Genomic DNA, 6,387 nt, shown 5'->3' on the forward strand with positions numbered 1-6,387 from the left:
AGGTTAATACGTTAGTCCCAAAAATAATATAAAATAGCATATTAATGCATATAAAACATCCAAAACAGATAAGATACGTTGGAGACGTATCAGTGCATTGGAAAGCTTTAGAGAGTTATGCGTTATTTGAAAGGCACTGTGAGTTATGGAATTCACTACACTGGGTGCCCAAAAGTACTGGAAGGGTATAGTGACTCAAACTGAATCTCAGATGCTGATGAGATAAAGGCCACGAGTGGATATGTATTCACTCATGGAGGTGGCGCTATTTCTTGGAAGTCTTGCAAGCAGACCATCTTAACAAGGTCAACAATGGAAGCAGAACTCACAACACTAGATACAGCTACCGTCGAAGCAGATTGGCTTCGTCGGCTCTTGAATGACTTGCCGATAGTTGAGAAACCTGTACTGTGTATCCTTATAAACTGCGACAACAAAACTATAATAGCTAAAGTGAGCAGCTCAAAGGATAACATGAAGTCATCAAGACATATTCAGAGAAGGTAAATTTTGTCAGGAAAATGAAAAACTCCGGAGTAATTGCATTGGATTATATCCAAACATCTAAAAATGTGGCAGATCTTTTTACTAAGGGTATGTCACGTAATGTGACAGATAGTGCATCGAAGGAGATGGGTATGAGACCCACAATATGAGTTGCTCACAGTGGTAACCTAGTCTATGTGATCAGAGATCCCGTGAATTAGATGTGGAAGACAAGCTGTTGGTCAACTGAGAGGAGAGTATCAACAATACCACTCCATGAAGATGCAATACTCTGCTAATCTGCATGGCAGGTTGATGTATATCTTAATGTGTTCTAAGTGGCTCATTTAAGCAGAGATGTTGTCCTGCAGAACATCTTTTGAAGAACACACCTATAGGAGTCTAATTGTTAAACATCGCAATCTATGAGAGTAGGGTGCTCTCTAGTAAATTCATGAAAGGTCTCGGAGTATGACACATAGTAGCAGCGCTCTTTCTGCCCAAGCACTACTGGTAAGCTCCTGTGTATAAGGATTTCCCTAGTAGTGCACGGTAGCCAAGTATCAGTCAAGGCTTTGTGTGAAGCCAGATTTGCAGAAAACTTGCAGTTCAAAGCCCAGTTCACTGTTCAAGTTGTTTACTAGTGTAGCACTGAGTTCTAGGTGGAAGTTCAACTTAACAGTCTCCACTGCAGTGCCGGTATATAAAACAGTGTTTTGAAACTAAAGGAACATTTTATGTGCCTCTAGGATCTGGTGGGGGATTGGTGGAATTTTGTCTATTTTGGGCCAGCCCAATAACAGCTTCAGAAATTCCTAATAAATCCTAGAGGCCTACGCAACCCATTCGTGCAAGGCAAGAGGTGGAACCAAAGTTTAGTCCCACATTGCTAGTTTGGTGGGAGTTGGACCTCCTTATAAGGGAGGGTGTTTCCCACATGTATGAGTATGAGAACAAGAGGGACATTCACGCGCGCTCCTCCGCCGCCGCCCGCCACGACGCGCCGCTGGTTGCGGATTGCGGGAATGAGCCGAGCCGATGTCTAAATTTTTTCCACGCACGATGGGTATACGAAAGGTCACTCGGGAGCTGAAAAGTTTTGCTGTAGTGGATATTGTATACGAACACTGCACCCTTCGGCTGTTGTCTGTTCATTTCGTCTCCCTCTCTCTCTTCACCTCCCGACGCAGCCTATTCGCCTCCTTCTCTTGTGCCTATAAAAGAGAGGTCGCTCCTCCCAGAGAGACACACCAGAAGATCATCTCCCTCTGGCCACCGAGTTCCAATCTCTGAGCTGCTACGACCTTCCTCATCCCGGCTTGCGGCTTGCACCGCAGGTCGGGATAGTAGGCCTCCGAAACCGCACCTCTTTTAGTCCTGTACGGGAGAAGGGTGCTAAGGTTTTTTGGGAGCGCTCCGCGCGACTACTGACTGCTTCATCACGGACGGCCCGGACTCCGACGACTATATCCACGACGACGTCTTCTTCCCCGACGTCGACTACCTCATCGACGACATGGCTGGCGAGGACACCGACCCCAAGACCGGTGCTTCTGCTCCTGTTCCGTATGTTCTCATACTCTTTCTGTTTGAGGTTCCTATCACATGTCCTTGTTGTACTGTCTGCTCTAAATATGTTCGGTTTCAGTTCATATTTGCAGATGTTATTTATCTTCTCACTGTCAGATTACATGACTTGTTTCTCTGCTATAATAGTCATGTTTTATCTAGTATTTTTGTTAATAAAATCATATGGTAAATTGCTCATATTTCCAACAACAGAGCGGACCCACGCGCCTTTTCGTTTCGTCTGGCGCCCCCAAGCGCCCACCGGGGGGCTGGGTTCGGCTCGGATTCGCCGGCTATTATTTAGGGGCGCCCACCGGGGGCTTTGTTCGGCTCGGATTCGCCGGCTATTATTTAGGCCCAAACTGACGATAAACAAGGGCCTGTGACACGACTGGCCCGATATTTCGCCGTCGGCGCTAAAAAAACACCCTGAGGGACATGTTGGTGTGGGTGGGGCGGGGGCGAGTGAAGATGCTCTAAGAGAGACGTCACGTTTTTCCGGCAAGCCGCTGCTGCTCCTTGTAGATCGCCAACGTACAAACGAAAGTTCAGGCTGCCTCTAGATGTTGCCACCTCAAGTTATAATAACTTTAATTAATTCTGTGACAGGACTAGTCGGCACGCGTGCCAAAACTCGCCGCTCCAGTGTCTTCTCTGGAACTTCGGCGAGTCATCAACTCATCCATCAGCCTTCCGACGTCATCGTATGAAGATCCGCCCTTCGCCATGGCGCTCCTTGCTTTCACACTGAGGTCTTTGGCCTTCTTCCGTACGGCGTCGCCCTCCTCGCCGCTCCCCATCAGCCTCCCGAAGGATCCAGCGATCACCTCGCCGCCGATCACCTCATGGGCCTCCAGAGGCGAGGCGAAGTCCTTGGCGCCGATGCTGACGCCCACCTTGAGCACCTCCACGATGAGCTTCTCGTTGTAGAACTGGTCCGCGTACCGCGGCCACGTGACCATCGGCACGTCGGCGCTCACGGCTTCCAGCGCCGAGTTCCAGCCGCAGTGCGTCATGAACCCGCCGAGGGCGGGGTGGTTGAGGATGAGCGTCTGCGGCGCCCAGCCTCGGATGATGAAGCCGTGGTCCCCGCGTGCCATCATCTCAGCGAAGCCCTCAGGCATCCACTCTGACTCGTCGGTGCCTGTCAGCCTGTGTCGGAGCTGATGACCCACACGAAGTCCTTGCCGGAGAGGTTGAGGCAGCGGGCGAGCTCGCGCAGCTCGGCCGGCGAGAAACTGGTGAACGTGCCGAAGGAGACATACACCACCGAGCCGGCCGGCTTCGTGTCTAGCCACCGCAGGCAGCCGTCGGTGATGTGTGCCTTAGTGTTGTCGGCACTGCCTCTCTTAGCCATGTCTTTGCTGGCGAGCGCGACCGGCCCCACGAGCCACGCACGACGGCCGAGCGTCGTGCGGAAGTGCTCGACGTAGTCCGGCTCCAGCTCGTGGAAGCTGTTGAACACCTCGCCGAAGCTCCTCTGGTCCGCGGCGTTGTTGTCCTTGTGGAATGCCTGTTAGGATTAAACCACGTCTAGGTGTGGTGACCAGTAGAGTGTGTGTATGGTGCATGCTGCAGGCTAGGAAATTAGTTAGTTTGCATGGATAAGCTAACTAGAGGTGTGGCTGCATGCTGAGTCATGCATGCATGGGCTGTTGAGAGCAGCCGAGTCCTTCGCGTGAGATCGTTGCGAGGGGTGGCCGGGTCGAGCGGATCACACCGTGCCAGAGTGTGTGTGCGCGCCGGGGCATAAAAGACCCCCTGTATTGCTGATTGCGGTGTGGTACGTGCCACCGAGCGCCGGTAAGAGGTGTGTAGCCATGTAGCCACTGTAAGGAAGAAAAGGATTGAAATGTTCGTGCGCCCATGGCGGCGTTCGTGCGCCGACCGAAAAATCTTTTTTTTTTAGAACGAAGGCTCAGGACGAGCCCGGCTTTGAATTAACAAAGCCATCAACCGGCCAGGATTACAACAAGCACCAAGTACAGAGACGAAACAGAAAACAGCTAAAAGGGTACAAGAGTGCTGTGTTAGCAGCTAAAAGGCTTCCTACCATCTACAAGCAAAGATGCAGAATCTAAAGAACAAGACCAGCTTGGAGACGTTGAAGCCCTCCACCGAGTGCGATCCACCCCACCGAGACACTATCTGACCTTGAGGAGACCCAGCTAGCAAGCGGGAGTGACGATGGCAGCTCCATGGGCTCCGGCCGAATTGGCGACAACCTCCTACATCTCCGAATGGGGCTCCCTAGCCCCTCGCCTGGCACGAGGCGCCGATCCGTCGGACGATGAGAACGCTCTCCCAAGAGCAAAGGTGTACACCCGACGCCATGGCCACACAAAATGCCATACCAGAGCACCACCAACACGCGTCGCCGAGCTCAACGAAGGGCAACATGGCACTGGGAGGGAACCAACACTCAAGGAGAAGCAAAAAGCACGGTGGGGCTGCCGATGACAGAGCAACAATGGAGTGGAGCCACTGGACATGGAGACGAAGCTGCCAAACGCCCACCTGCTCCAACCATGTCGCCGCCAACCGCCCACCAACCAGATCGGACTCACCACCGCCCCAAACTCACCGAAGGCGGCACCACCATGGGGGTGACGGCGTCGCGAGCGTCGCTGCCACCCAATCCAAAGGGATTTGGGTTTTCACCCCGGCATACGAGCAGGGGAACGAGGCAGAGGGGGAAAGGGATAACCTTGACGGCGCCTACAAGTAGGAGACGGCGCCCTCAGGCGTCGCCGTCGTCGTGGCCGGCAGAGCCAGCCATGGATTTCTCCGGGCTCCACGTCTTCCCCACCCCTAGCACAGACGCGGCGCCGGCAGCCTGGGCCAGCCGGAGACCAGATCTGACAGGGGCCGAAAGGGTTGGAGACGGAGGCGTCAGATCCGGGACGGGCGCCCCCGCGGCCACCGCGCCCCACAGCCACCACCCGCCGCCGCCTTGCCACCCGCGCGGCCAAGGAGGACGGCCAGCACTAGCGACGGCCGCTTGCTGAGGTCGCCGACGCTCCACCACCTGAGGCCGCCGCCTCGGCTCCAACGCCCCCTGCACGCGACAGGGCGGAACAGATCCTCGCCACCACCCTCCCCGGGCGGACGCGCGGCGCTCCGGCGACCCCCTCCGGTGGTGGCGAGGGAGAGGAAAGGGGGGAGGGGAGGCTGGCGGCGGGCTAGGTTATCGCCGCCCGAGTCGCCCCCGCGAGAGCAACGCGGGGGCGGGGGGGGGAGGGGGGGGAGCTCCCGACCGAAAAATCTTGTGTCCACTATTTTTCTTTTTCCACCTCCGTTCGAGTGAGAGGAGAGGTAGCTAAAGGGCTGCGGTTCCAACAATGCCCACATCGCCGGCCGCTTCCTCGGATCCATCATCTGGCTCCGCCTCAGCTGGACGCGGTGCTGCAGCCCCGGCAGAGAGACGAGCCGGGCGTCGTCATCGGGATCGTCGTCCGGGGAAGTGGTCGTCTCCAGCGGGTTGTTGCGCAGCATGGTCTCGCTGCAGCACCGCGCGAACACGCTGCTGCCGAGGAACACGAGGCGCGGGACGTCGTGCTCCGCGGCGGCGTCTGTGGACCAGCTGAAGCTGTCGGACACGACGGCGTCGGGGCGGTTGGCAGCCATGAACCGGTCGAAGGGCAAGCGGAGCAGCTGCACGGCCTGGATGAACTTGAGCGGGTACTCGGCTCCGTGGGCTGGAGTAAGGGACATGAGGTTCTCCATGCCTGGCGGGAGCCCGACGTCGGGGAAAGGCATGACGGAGATGTCGACTGCAGGGGAAGGGGAGTCGGTGCCGTGGCAGTTGGAGTCGTTGGCGCAGTCGACGGCCGGACGGATGATGTCGGCGTTGACGGGCGTGGCGAGGATGGTGCACCTGGCGCCGTGAGTGGAGAATATCGCGGTCATGTCGACGACCGGAATGAGGTGCCCGGGGGCGAAGAACAGGAGGAAGAGGATGTGCAGGGGTAGGGGATGCTGCCGCTGCTCATCCCTTGTAGCCATGGATGCGTACGTGCTCTGTCGATGGAGTTCTAATTTTTTTGGGTGGCTGTACACTTGTGCTAGAGCGGATCGGAGGAGCTGAGGAGGAAGAGACTGGAGGAGAGTTGGAGGCAGATCGAGCAATAATGCTGGCCACACTCGTGTCTCACATGGTATTATTTTACAGTTTTGCTAAAACACATTCATTATTTTAGTGGTTAACGAGGAACCGTGCATTTACACGGAAGAAAATCTTATACGAGCGAACGACCCAACCCATCAAACGGTCGGGCCTTATTTTTGTACCAATCAAATCAAGCCACGTGGGCGGGAGCACGGATGGGCGCA

The 6,387-nt window shown here is 55.4% G+C and overlaps 1 pseudogene; it reads right to left on the minus strand.

Annotated features, from left to right (window-relative positions):
- Positions 1-2,666: 2,666 nt before the first annotated feature.
- Positions 2,667-6,060, minus strand: LOC123142411 (scopoletin glucosyltransferase-like; annotated as a pseudogene).
- Between the last annotated feature and the right edge of the window lie 327 nt (positions 6,061-6,387).

This window comes from Triticum aestivum, chromosome 6D (assembly GCF_018294505.1).
Source record: "Triticum aestivum cultivar Chinese Spring chromosome 6D, IWGSC CS RefSeq v2.1, whole genome shotgun sequence".
NCBI lineage: Eukaryota > Viridiplantae > Streptophyta > Magnoliopsida > Poales > Poaceae > Triticum > Triticum aestivum.